This window comes from Pinus tabuliformis, chromosome Q (genome assembly GCF_031772625.1).
Source record: "Pinus tabuliformis cultivar Carrire ecotype Pingquan chromosome Q, CPIR1, whole genome shotgun sequence".
Classification (NCBI taxonomy): domain Eukaryota; kingdom Viridiplantae; phylum Streptophyta; class Pinopsida; order Pinales; family Pinaceae; genus Pinus; species Pinus tabuliformis.
The window spans coordinates 207,668,231-207,683,388 of record NC_142296.1 but is presented as its reverse complement, the minus strand read 5'-3'; positions in this window follow the sequence as shown (position 1 = coordinate 207,683,388).

Sequence of the window (15,158 nt, the reverse complement as noted above, 5' to 3'; positions counted from 1 at the left end):
GTGATATTGCTTCGCAAATCGCAAAATCAAAATTATCGCAATTCAAAGGCTTGCCACCCTAGAATATTTTTTCCCGACTTAAAATGCAGACATTTATGAGCATTAAAGCTAAGGGATAACAAAGCATTAGTGGGCATTTAGTAAGAGTTAACTGCATTTATGTGTGAAAATCCATTTAACGTGATATGATATCTTCTTACGTGCGTTCGAATAAAACTTGTTTTATCACCTTTACAAGTTATCTGCATTATTTCATTGCACGTTCATTGTCATCTTTGTGTATCCGATAGTTGTTGTTCCTCAATTTCAGGGAAAATCCATAGAGAAAATCGTTGGGAGAAATGTTGAAGAAAGGCAAGGTAGTCATCTCTGAGAAGTCATAAATGACTCCTCTATTTACGGATGCTACATGCAGTAGAGAGGGAGGAACCTCTACATGGGAAGCCATGTATAATATACTGGAGGAAGAGCAACCAAGGATTCTGGAAATGGAGGTTACAGTTGACGAACGTGATTCCTCAGATGCTTCCATGTTTGAGACAACATGCTCATTTTTTCATCGCATAGTTGCACGCCTGAAGATAATCCCTTATACAAAGATGGTAAAATGGGTTATTGATGAAGCCGACATCTCAAACAAAGAATTCAAGACAAGAAGCCAAGAGGTTATGGGATCTTTTATTCCAGACAACCTGCAGCTTATGTACCACCTACCTGACCCACAAGTCATCTACAAGAAGCAGTTCGTCGAGAAGTTTTCCAAGGAGAATGAGGACCCAGTAGACTGCACCCAGGCCTGGTCAAATCATGAGGGAAAAATCAAGAAAGACAAGAACGGTATGTACTCTATTGTGTCTATTTGTCCCCCTCATAGTTTTGCAGTGGCCATGCTATGTAGACTATTTGGAAAACCCGATAGTACTAAATTCTCCCCATAATGGATGTCATTAATAGATGCAGCCGTAAACACAACTATAATGAATTGGGCACAAATTTTGTTTGAAAATTTACAAGAATAATAATGGAGTATAGAAGGAAAAGAAGTGTTTCTTTGAGGGTTTACCCTCCATTTTTTATGAGCGCCTATGTAATGGATGCAATTTGTTTTGGTTCAAAATTTCCTGTCATGGGATGGAAGTGGACTATCCAAAATCCACTTCCCATTCACATATACCATAAAGACATGTCGGAATCTCTCTTTCAAGAACATTTTTTCAAAATTTTTCATGGAGTTATGCTCCTTATCCACAAACGACTTTATAACCGAGATACCCCTAGGTTTTCCCAAGAAGCTGAGGTAGATATCCTCACAGTGGCCAGATGGTTTGGGGAGGAAACATTTACATCTATCAGGGTATTTGGCAACATTTCCTCCCCCCATGTCCTCCCATACTATGTTCTGGACAAACTAATGGCTAGAGAGATAGCTTATCAAACAACAAGTGAGGAAGGGATGATCAAAACATTAAAGGAAGCAAAAAAGGACATTTGGCCTACATTCCCTTTACATTGTGGAGAATTTTCATTACACGACCTAGGGAATGCATTTAAAGAAGCAAAGATTATGTTATCTCTGCAATTACCTAAAGTCCCTGGAAGGCAATATGAACCATTCGACACTGTCAAAGACTTTACCACCATGGTAAAAATAAAAGTATTTAGTAATGAGGAATATGTATTTGATGACATATTTTTGCAGAAGAACACCTTCGCAGAGGTGAAGCATATGGCACAATTACTTTTTGACTGTGAATATCTTGAAACCTTTTACGAGTATAGAGAAAGGAGGCTAACGAAGGTCCCATTGGACGAATTATTGATTGAACTAGTAAGGGAGCCTACTCCGAGTGTAAGTCTAGAAGGAGATTCCAAAGAAAATTCTAAAACTGATTCTGGAGAAGAATCCCAAGAGAAATCTACCAGGGAGTCAGAGAAGTCATCACAAAATGGGAAAAGCAGAAGTAGGGAGTCGGAAAAAGATACAACCCAATCTACAGAGAAAACAATTGAGCAAACTTCAACTAGAAAACAGGCTAAAATCCATGCCACCTCCACACAGCCAATAAAACCCATGGTGATTGATTTAGAGGAAGAATGGAACAACTTTAATCAAATTCTCCATATAGAGGAACAAACGCCAGAGTTGCAAACTCCACAATAGGAAACAACTTAAGAAATTACAACAGAGGAGACTGTAAATACTCAAGAGGTAGAGCACATCCCTGTTACTCCCACCTCTGAAATTGTTTTGAGAATAGAGGAGATTCCCCCTCTAGATGTGTTTTATATCCCACAACACAAAGCCATTGTTAAAAGACAAAGGAAGAAAAGGAAGTTGGATTCTACAACTGTTACTACCCATCGACCCATCCCCTAACCTTACTAGACTGTCATAGTTTGTAGGTTCCTTTGCTACAACGACCATCGACAAAACAACAGAGGTGAAAATGTTGCTTAAGGAAAAAGAAGATAAATTTTTTTCACTTGAACAACAACTACAACAAGCAAAATTTGACCAGTGAGCAGAGACACAGTTAGCTAAGCTTCAACAAGAGTTTGAGTAGATGCAAATAGAACATCAAGCCATCTTAGCAGAAAAAGAAGCGCAAATACAAGGAATAACTGATCTAGATAAAGATGATCCAAAAATTGATCAGTTTATTACTGAAGCACTCGGCCTTAACTCCCAGTTGATGCACCAAAAATAACTATTATGCCAGAAGATTTCGTAATGGAATTCTTATTGCGAAAGAAGTGACAAATTGACAAGTCAAGTCATGGAAATGAGACTTGAATATGATGAAATCTTGAAAAAGGTCTTCGACTTCATCACCTGGCAGAATTCAGAAGATGGGAGAAAATCCAACTTGCCTAAACTAGAGGAGTCACATAAAGAAATATTATTTGCAAACTGGGATTCTCGGCTTAGAGAGGCAGAAAAGGCAACAACAAACGCAGCAGCAGCAACAAATAGTGTTATTGAAAATATTAATGAAAATTTACATAGCGCCAACCTTGTGGCAGAATCCATTCTGGGTTTTCTTCCTAATGTAAAACAACTTGAGCTATAGTGGAGACAAGCAACAAAAGAAAAAGCAGAAGCAATTAGGCAAACGACCAGGTTAAACTGGGAAGCATATTGGTGACATTTAGTGAAACCTCACATCCATTGGATGAACTTGCGATGCCTAACCACTTCTACAGAGAAAATGGTGCCAGCATTGATTAGTGCCATGTTCATTGGGCAGTTGAAAGATGAAATCGGCCAACCGACACAGCTCAAACCCATGACGGACATTTGCAATCTAAAGGATCAAATGCATAACAATTAATCACCATGCTCATTTCTATTTTTGTTTTTATTTTTCATAATTTGAGGAAGGTCATTTAAACCTCCTCAACTATTTTTGTAATAATATATTTTTAGTTTTATAGTTTAGTATTTAAACCCCTCTCATGCATTTAGAGAGGGGTCCATAAATTTTATCAGAAACAATCTTCAAAACATGCACTTATGTCCCTTTGAGGAAGTTTTGGTGAAATTAATGGAACATGATTTATTTTTATCTGATCTGGCATCTTCTACTAAAATTGCACTTTTGTACTCTTAGATGGTGTTGAATGGATTGAAAGTAGATCAATATTGTTGAAGCACATGAGTAGGACGTATTATAAATGGTACTTTTATCTCGTATTTCTTTTTACTTATGTGTCAAGCAATAATTTCTCTTCAAGTTGTTTACGTATGAAAGTTTGAATCTTGGTTAGCATTATTGCACTTTTGTATGATGATGGCCTATATTTTATGTTGAATACATGAATAATTTCTTATGTGATATATCTTCCACAATCGTTTCAGCTAACCTTTTATACGAAACGATTATTGTTAGATGAATTCATTTCTCATTGCAATTGAATGATATTTATTATCAATTGCTTTTAGACATGATTGTAGATCGCATACTTAAATTTATTCCCGGGTATAGTTATAATTAGATAGTCTTTAAATTAGGATAAAATGCACGCGATTATTAGTTCATATTAAATTACTTTTAGCTTAAATATTACTCCAAAATATCACATGTCACCCCGTCAACACTATTATAAATTAGATTGGGAAAGTCCAGTGAATCATTGACCAAGGTTTCCTTCACTATCTTTCTTTTGTAAAGGGAACATGAACCTATCTGATTGATAAAATATCATGAGGTAAACTAGAAGTAACTGATACTTAAAGAAACCTTCAACTTTGAAATTGGAAAATTGGTCATGGATTGAGTTGGCCAAAAACTGACTGTAATTGAAAAGGATTGATGGCTCTTTGCCAACTACAAAAATAGATAAAAATCCCAACACTATCTCAACTACCCACTGATCACTATGGTACCTAAGAAGTCGGGTTACCATAGAAATTACCTGCTTGGACATTTCAGGGAAAATTGAGACTAGATATGGGGCATTTGTCTGAGGTAATTCAACATTTTCTGGAAGGAAACACTAAAAAATTTGGGCTCTCTGAGGGCTCCATTATGGGAGAGATGGTATTCAATTTGCGAGGCCTAGCAGATACTTTCATGGGAAATGGAGAAAATAACTTCATTGTTATGGGAAATGACAACCCTTTGACTTGGAAAATATCGGAGATGGCACCAGACAGAGAATTCAGGGAAAAAGTGAGTTTGGGGGAAGACAAACTAAGGGAGAAAGGATTCCCAAACACTCAAGTCATCACTTTTGTCCATGAACTTTTTCTTTGCCCAATTGTGGAGCTCGTATAGGTCAAATTCAGATTGGGTCTCAGTAATTTTGTAATGGGTGTCTATTAGGGGAGATTTGTCAAAATATGGGACTGGGGGAATGAAAGGATTTCACTCAGTAATATTTCTCTTCCCTTTACGGCTTGACATTTTGTGAGAGGAAATACAGTTAATGGAAGAACAATGCTAGAGAAAAGTTTGATATAAAAAGGTATGAAGAACGTGGTTACCAGAGGAAATTGTTGAATGTGCATATGGAAATTGTTGTTGAAGGCTTGCAGTTGGTAACAGTTTGTTCTTCGTCCTGTGAGATTAATGGTGAGCTAAAAGAAATGGTATATTGAAATCAAAGGATTTTTGTAATAGTCGAATTGGTTATATAATGACACAATTACCATTTATGGAGCGGAGAGGGATTAATTTGTAAAATGGATACATGGCGGGAGTTAATGACATAATGTTCATTTAGATTTTGCGACAAAGATTTGAACGTTAAATGGATAATATGACATGGAGGGGAGTGACGTGTGAGGACAGATGACAGAAACAGAGAGGTGGGGGTAACAGTTATGTGGCGGGATATGAGTGGTGAAGGGAGAGACACATGGCAGGAGAGGAGTGGTGTAGGGACAAGCCATTGACGGAAGACGGGGCGGTATTTCGGGGAGGGGTGCAGGTAGTAAGCAGTATCGGGAGGGGACCCCCTGAAATGTCCCAGGCACTGCCAAGTTGGCCCAGGGGGTTTCGACGGAAACTACTTTTCGGGCCCCTCCCTCTTGATAACAGTTGGGAGTGCGGGACGGGGGCGGGGGAATAAAACACTCCTCTGCCATAGATCTGGGCGGGCTTTATCACGACCATTGATTCTAGTGCACACTTTATTTGCAAAATGAAAAACAACTTTGTCATATTATATTATACCAAATACATAAAAAATTGTAATAACTAAGGTTTAAAACCTTATAAAATTGACATTTTTGGAATATAAAGCGACATTTTACCTAGCTCGCTGTAGGGGCCCACTTTTTCTTTATTTTTCTATTTTTTTTCCATTTTTTTCACATATATATCATTTTTTTATATCCCCTATTTTATTTTTTCTTTTCTTTCTCTTTTTATTTTTATTTTATTTTTCCTCTTTTTTCTATCATATATATATATATATATATATATATATATATATCTTATTTTTTTTTGAACTTTTGAAAATAATTTTCAAAATGAAATCATTATTTACATAATCTCATAGGAGAAAATCAACAGATAATCATCAATTGATCCTATAAATTATAGGACCCTAACAGTGGCTCCAATGGGGATGGCATCCTCCCTATGAGGTGTCAAGAACACTGTAGATCAGTATCCTTATCCATTATGTACCATATTCTATTTTGTAACTGAATTGACTAGTTGTTGTTATTACAAATGCTGGCAGCATCTCATCAGAAGCTTAGGACCTTCTTTGCGGGCTTCAATTCCTGATGTCAACCACCCTCTCTTGAAGTAGAATGATAAAATGATATTTACAATGAAATTTATGAAAAAAATATCTATCCTTGAGTGAAATAGTGTTTGAGTAGTCTGCCATTGAGAAGTCCTCTTGGCAATCCTTCTCCAGTTAAATCTTTTAGCAAGAATGCATTGTTACCTCGAAAACATTCAATTTTATAGGGTCCTTTCCATAGATTTTCAAATTTCCCATGCTTACCTTTCTCTTCATTTCTAGAGTCCCATCTCAGAACAATATCATCTAGTTTGAAGTCATCTGCTTTGGTCCTTCTGTCATGAATCTTCTTGATTTTGTCTTGAATTATCTAAGTTTTGTTGTAGACATCCTCCCTAGTTTTCTCCAACTGAATCATTTGATTTATCCTTCTTTGTACATCATTTGGCTCCACTTGTGATTCCTGCAATAATTTTAGCATTGGAATTCCCAGGGAAGTGGGAAAAATTGCATCCACTCCATATACTAATTGGAAAGGAGACATTCCAATAGATTTCTTAGTGCTAATTCTGTCAGCCCATAGAGAATTAATCAACTTCTTATGCCAGGATTTCTTATTTTCCTGCAACAATTTCTTTATAATGTTGACTAAACTCTTATTAGAAGACTCAACTAATCCATTCCCTTGAGGATAATAAGCAGTAGAGTGTCCTAAATTTATGTGATACTTGTGACAAAAATCAATCATTTTCTTTGATTTGAAAGCAATAGCATTGTTAGTAACGATTTGATGTGGAAATCCAAATCTGGACAGAATATTACCTTCTAAGAACTAAATTATTACATAATTTGTAGCTTGTTTGGTTCGAATAGCTTCAATCCATTTGGTGAAGTATTCAGTAGTTGTGAGTATCCATTTATGTTAACTTGAAGGGCTTAGATGGATTTCTCCAATAAAATCTAAACCCCATTGTTGAAAAGGAACCTCCACTAAAATGGGCTTTAAAGGTAAGGGAAAAAATTTTCTCTTGCCTTCAAAGATTTGGCACTAATGGCATGTTGAAACTTTCTTATGAACATCTACAAAAAAGGTAGGCAAGTAAAAACCAACCCTCCGGATTTTGTTGGCTATGGCTTTCTAGTATAAATATCCTCCACAATCCCCTTGATCAAAGTCTTCCATGACTTTCTCTGCTTCATCCTTCAATAAAAAATTTAGCAAAATATCTCTAGTATCCTTTCAATACATAACCTGATCTAAAATGCAAAATTTCATATCTTTTAACTTGAGTAATCTAGCTTCAGTTTTTGTAAACTAGGAGGAGCCTTTAAATTTTGTAAAACATACACAATATATGCATACCAATAAGAGGTAGCAAATGCTTCTGATACCTATGGAGTCGCCAACTCTTCATGTTCATAAAGTGCAACTATACAATTTATGTCCAATGCATGGAAATTTGACTCAGCCATTATCTTAGCCAATCCCTAACCTTTGATGAGTTTAGTAGGCCTTATCTCAATGTCATATTCTAAAATTACTGCAATCCATTTGCCTCTTTTCCCATCTGGATCAGTCTGAGTGAGGATATCTTTCACTACAACACTTGGAACAAATGCAATTATGTGGGAATGTAGAATGTACACTCTGAAGTATTTCAGTGCCTTTACTAAAGAAAAGTCTTGTTTTTCCATGATATTGTACTTTAAGGAGGCATCTCTTAAAGCTCTGCTGAAGAATGCTATAGGTTGTTCATGTCCCTCCTTGTTTTTTTGCAACAAAACTGTTGCAATAGTGTGTTCTGATGCAAAAGAGAAAATCATGAAATCTTTAGTAAAATCAGGGCTAATTAAAATAGGAGCACATGTCAAAGCTACCTTTACTTCACTGAAATATTTTTTAGCCTCACTATTCCATTTTATCTCAGTATCTTTCTTCAACATGTTTGTGATTTCTCTCAATATCTTGGCCAGGTTTGGAATGAATCTTCTCAGGAAATTGATCCTGCCAATGAAGACTAAATTTCTTTTTTGTTACTGGGAGGATCAATCTTCATTATGGCTTCAACTCTGCTGGGGTCTATTCTGATACCATATTTTGAAATAATATGACCAAGTAGCTTTCCTTCTTCTAAACCAAAAAGATATTTTTTGGGGTTCAAGGAAATACCATATTTCCTGCATTTTTCAAAAACCTTCCTTAAGTGCAGCAGGTGATCTTCATATGTTTTGGAAAATATAGTAATGTCATCCAAATAAATTACAATAAATCTATCCTTCTCATCAGTGAAAGCAATATCCATTTCTCTCTAGAAAGTGGCCCCTGCATTCATAAGGCCAAAGGGCATCTTGACATACATAAAGGTCCCCCAAGGTGTTGTGAAAGTTGTTTTATGTTGATCATTAGGATGTACCAGAATTTGGTTATATCCTGAAAAACCATCCAGCAAAGAAATTCTACTGGAACCAACTACTTTATGTAAAATATGATCCATTTTAGGTAGAGGGTAGTTATCCTTGAGAGAAACTTTGTTCAGATTCCTGAAATCCACACAGAGCCTTATTTCTCCTGTCTTCTTTCTGGTTGGCACTAGATTTGACACCCATTTTGAAAATCTTAAAGGCACAATGATTTTGGCATCAATTTTTTTTTAACTTCCTTTTCTATCAAAGGTAACAGAACTGGATTTACCCTCCTTAATTTATGCTTGAAGGGTTTTTGGTCCTCTTTGATGGGGATGGTATGTTGTATTATACTTGTATCATATGATTTTAGATCTTCATAACTCCAAGCAAACACATCAAAAAATTATTTTAATAGATCAATGTACTTCTATTTTTCTTTGGGAGGCAAGGACTTGGACAACTTTACAATCTTAGGATTTTCCTCAGTACCTATATTACAGTCTTCAACCTCAGCTCCTACAGGTTCTATCTTTGGCTTTTTGGCTACATCATTAAAATCAAACAACTCTTCTAATGGAACCAAACCTCTTGGTAACACAATGCATTTCAATTGTAGAGCCTCAAGTTCTTCTATAATGTCATTAGCTCATTTATAAACTATTTCATTTATATCATGATCTACATAGTTATCTACATCAATATGTACATTCTCAAACTCTTCTTTTAACTGCAAAAAACTTTCTATCTGTTCATCACTACCAAAAACCTACCAATATCTAACATTATCTAGGATAGCTGGCTAGTATTTCAATTCAACCTCATCTTTTATATTGGGATGGAAAGGCATCTTACAAGTACAGGTTAAAGTAGCCAATGCATCAGCTAAGATGTTTTGACCTCAGGGAATCATATACAATTGATATTCTTGGAAACATTGCAGAAAATATAGGACAACATTTATGTAGGCCCTGAGTATAGGGTTTTTAGCTAAGTACTCACCTCTAATTTGGTTAATGATGAGTTCATAATCACCATGTACAAAAATCCTTTTAGATTGCAACCTCTTCAAAAGTTGGAGTCCTAAAATCAGTGCTTCATATTAAGCTATATTGTTTGTACATTGGAAATTTAGCTTGTAAGAATGTCCCTTTGCTATACCTGTATGTGAGTTTGAGATCCAAACACCTACCCTACTCCTTCTTTTCTCACTGCACCATAAAAATCCATGTTCCAAAGGGCTTCACCCTCTTCATCTTTTTTCCCATCATCTAATTTCATCTCCTCTGTCTTGCTCAATTTAGTGTCTAGGTCTAATACCTTTTTTTTTCTGCACATATGTCATTATATAAGATGAAGGAATCCATATTTGAATGCATAGAATACAGGGGGTAATTATTTGGTTTGTCTTGGCTACTAACCATATATTTCATTAATGTTTCCCTGTAACCGTCTCTGCTGACCAAAAATAGGAATGGTAGCATATGTCATGTCCAACTACAAAGTACCCTATAACTTTTCTCCCCATTATCTTGATAGCAACATTCCATACTTGGGAGGTATATCTGCCACTACAATATCCATTACCACACTCTTTGCTGGGATTTGGGCTAGAGTAACACATAAATCGTTGATGAGACCTAAACATTTTACTTTGTTAGAATCAAAAGAATATAAATATTTCTAGGGTTTTTTTATGTATAATCCTAGGTTTTCCATGATGTCCCTGGGCATAAGATTGTGTGAAGCACCAAAATCAAGCATAGAATTGTGAAGAATATTGTCATGAATGTTCAAATTGATATAGAAGGGTGGCACACTACCATCCCGAGACTTCCTTTCAAATTCAAGCCCAAAAAATAATTCAAGTTGGTCATCAGTTAGGTTGACTGTGTCTGTTCCTTCTCCTATCTTCAAAGCCTTCATGACTTGAGATCTATATGCATTCTTGTTAATCAATTCTGTCAAAGGAATATAATTTTTTACCTTGGCTAATTCATTTTCAATACTGAAAGATGTTTGAGGTTTTTCTATTTCTTTGACATTTGCATCCTGTTTTGGAGAAGTTTCCTTTTGAGAATCATCCTTTGCCTGGCTGGTAGAAGGGGTGTCACTCTAAATCTTCTTGGGAGGATTTCCAACAATATTTTTACTTCTCAAATTGTACTGCTTGTGCACCTCCATGATAACATTTTGGTATCCCTTTTTATAATCACATGTCATTGTAGGGATGGCTTCTGGCTGTGATAACAAAAATAGATCTTTCTCCTCGTTAGTTAAGAAAATATTGTCAATTTCTCCTTCCCCAAATAAGTTTATTTTATTTTCTTCATGATCCTTTAGTAACTCAACTTCTTCATTTGTATAATTTTCTTGGAATGGAGGTCTAATTTGTTGCTACTCGGTTGGGCTTCTTTGTTCTCTCTGTTTGATTTGAGGTGGGTTTCTCCTAAAATTAGGATTTATAATTTGAGGACCCCCTTGATTTTCCCTTGGAGGAGCCCTATCAGTTATACTTATCCTATCCATCATTCTTTCCCTAGTTTTAACTAAGGTATCCAAGTTAGCATTTGAAGAAGAAGAAGTTTGTTCTTCTTTAATAATGAATCTCCTCTTAACCTTTAACCTAGATATCTTTGCAAATAATTTGGCTTCCACACTGACTGCATTCCTTTGCATTTCCTCTAGGGTTGTATGATTTCTCTCCCTCATTTGGTAAGACATATCTGAGTCAAAACCATTTGGAAATTTGATTAGAGCTAGTCCTGGTGGGGGTTGTATTGTAGTTGTAATAGAATTGTAAATGTTATTGAATCTAGTGTAGTAGTCTTGGACTGTTTCACCATGGTCTCTCTTTACACTCTCATATTCAACCAAGATTTGGAGAGGATTCTTCTTTACTTCCCATCTCGTGAGGAAAGTTTGGTGAAATTGTGTGATATTTGGGATTGAGGTTGCTTGCAATGTCTTAAACCATTTCCTAACTTCCCCTATTATACTTTGGGCAAAGATTCTCATCTTCACATCATCTTCATCAACTTATTTCAAATCTAAATATTCATTCATTCTGTTTATATGTTCTTGTGCTATGATTGGACCTGTGCCATCAAATTGAGGTATTAGGCTATGATAATCTTGTGGCATGGCATGAAGTCGTCCATGTAATACAAAGGAAGCATAACAAGCTTCCATGATTGGTAAACGAGAATGGGAAGAAGATGATACTACAATAGATGTGGATATTGAGGGTATTAAAGAAGGTAGGACTATACTTTGTTGAGTTGGTGTAGTAGTAATAGGGATAGTAGATCAAATAGGGGTAGTGGTATTAAGAGAAACTATTGGAGGGGTAGTAGTAATGGAAGAAACCACTGGAGGGGTTGGTGATGAGGAAGAAGAAGAAGAATATTTAGTTGATTGATCAGTAAAATTTTTCTACACAACCTGATTTAATTATGTCACCAAAACTTCAAGCTTGTTAAACTGTTTTATAACATCTTCATTAGAATCTGGATTGACAAGTTGATGTTTTGGGATATAAGGTTTCAAAATATTTTCATCAAAAATTGTCTTAGGAACAAATCTTTTTGATTTGGTACGAAAAAGACTATGCTCAAAAGGTAAGTCAAATTCAATATCCTCTACAGTAATGAAACTTTCAGGGAGAGAATTAACTCTAGGTAGTGGATTATTGCTTGCTTGACTCTCAGTAAAACTCTTTTTCCTGATAAGTTTCTCAAGATTATCTACAATTTCAGGTGGTTTAGGATCTGGATGGGCTCTAGTGTAGATATTTCTAGGAGTTATATCTTCAATAGATTATTTACAGATAGAAATATGTACACAATTTGGGTGGAAAAACAACCTTAATAACATCTATTTCACAACCACACATTGGAAATAACTTTGATCTTTGAAAGAAAAATTTACCAGGGAAAAATAGAATTTATATCATATTTGTTCGAATTCCCCAGTATGGTCACCAGAATGTTATCACTCTCTAATTTCCTAAGGATGTGGAGAGAACCCCAGAGGTAACCATAAAACCACCTGCAAATCTAGAATCTAACCCTTCTAGCTTCAGAGAGGGATATATCTATTTGATTTTAGATTTCTGTTTTGAGATATTAGGGTAGTTATTGAGTTATTGAGTTTTGTTTTTAAATATTTGGTTGAAAACTATAGGGAAAATCTATTGGGCATGGATTCATGAGTCTGTCGGTGATCAAATACAAAAAGGACAACGCAACTATAACACAACAAGATAGGCAATATTTTTTTATCTTTAGAGCATTTATGGAGTGAATAGGATGAAATGATTTAGATTCAATTAAATATAGAGCATGCTAAGATGAATTCTATACTTAATATCAGAGTGAAAACATAAATATTGTTTATAAGCCAGAGCAGAGTGTACTTAAACAAATTCAACCCTTTATCTTCTTTAAACAATAGAGACAGAAAAACATATGGAAAATTGAGGAAATAACAATTTCACATGAGAAGGAACATCACCAATTTCTGACACGGGAATCCTGGAACAAACTCTTTGTATTATTGAAATTGATCACTTTAGTACATGCACAACTTACATCAAAATGTCTACTTTCTTCATACAAGTTCCAACCTTTTCTAAGTCTTATTTCTGAATATTTATAGAAAACTATTACATCTCAGATCAGATTTCAAAATAAAATATATTTACAAAATAATATATGTTAAAGACACAAATATTTTAGATATAGAAGAAGAAAAATAGGGAAAATCTGCAAAAAATTGCTACGTTGTTGAGGCTATGTATCAATCTGGTAATGTTTATAGCTATTTCGTTGTAAATGTTGTTTCCCTAATGCTGAAAATTGTGTGCTTCAGTTACACTTCACTCGATCAACTCGAGCAATTGGTCCCACCTTTATTTACTTGCTACAGAAAAGTTAGCCATATTTCTGAACCTTTCATCCACCTTGGTTTAAGTGTCAAAAGTTGGCTTATTAACAAAATGGTGGTGGATTTCATGTTGAATATTCAAATCAAACTGTATTCCCTATATGATTGCTTCTACACTAATAAATCCTTTGGCCTTTACAAATTTGGAAGCATCAACACCTATGTTACACATCTGTTCTTGGTAGTTTTCTAATGGGATCAATTTTCCATTAGAATTCCTGAGAGTAGGCAAACCCTTTTCCTACAACAATGTGAATTTTCTGTTGAACCTCGCGACCTGCAACTCAAGGTCTTTACATTTTTTCTCCAACTGTATCATTAATTTTTTTTTGTTAAGACCCTCTTAACCTCCATGATTGTTGTTCTCTTGCCTAGAATGTTCATGTCTTCTAGTTCCTCCTTGGTCTTAGAATTCAACAAATTGATAATCTTTGGTGTCTCTTCTGGTCTATGCTCCAAATCTGCCTTTCTGTTATGTATTGTTGTTTTCACTCATTGCATAAGTTCTTCCTGCTCAAAGGTAATCTGAATTGAAGGCCACATATATGTTATTTTGGCATTTATATTATGCCAAATATTGTTCTTAGCCTCTGCCAACATCTGAATGACAAAGGACTAGTCTTCATATTTCTGTATCTACTGGATGAGCTTGTATTTTTTTCTGCATTTCTCACAAATATGCATTGTTAGTTTTAATCTTATTCTCCTCCATCCTTGTCAATGTTGATGACATTTTTTCTTTCTCGGCCTGAATTGCTGATAATTCATCCAGAGCTCTGGTAAGCTCTTCTGTAGACTCTGAAGTTGTGGTCTTTGCTGAAGTTTCTGCTACTATACCTGTGCCTGATGTAGATGCTCCTGCTGCTTCCCATTGTTCTTTTTCTTTCAACAGTGCTTCCATGACCTGCTCCATCTTTTGTATCTGTGCATTCTGATCAACCACTATAGTAAATAATTTTCCTTTCTCCATTTCTATATTGGAAACTTCTTTGGCTTGAGGGTATTCAGTGGAGGGTAGCTTCAGTTGCTTCCTCAATGCATGAATGTATGCCTCCTTGCTCTTTATGAGCTCTTCTGCTGCTTTGATATCCTTAGGGTCATGTCCTAGCTTTATGATCAAATCTTCTAGAGATTTGATCCTGTTGTCCATGGAAAATGATGACATCTTCTCAATCTTTAACTGAGAATTCTTGTTATTTAAAGATGACTTTAATTTGGAAGTAGTCATGGCTGGACTAGTAAGTGTTGATAAGATCAACTCCCTTGTTTGCTTGTTTAAACCGATTTGATCGATTTCATGTATCCTCTTGGCATCAATTAAAAAAATGAAGGCTTTGAAGTCTTGAGCACTCATGGGAGCTAGTACTACAGGTTCCATGAAGGCCATTTGAAACTGTTCTTTCTCTGAATTGAATGCAAAGAGTAAAATGTGTTGTGTTTTAGTTGTCTTCTTCTGAAATTCAGAGTAGGTGGAAGCTTTCAAAGCTTCATTCTTCAATTTTATCTCTCTGTATCTTGAAAATATACTTCCAATGAGTTGAAGTTTTTGAACTGGATGATACTGGAGACTGGACTGTTGTTTCCACATTAGGTGAATTTAATGTTTC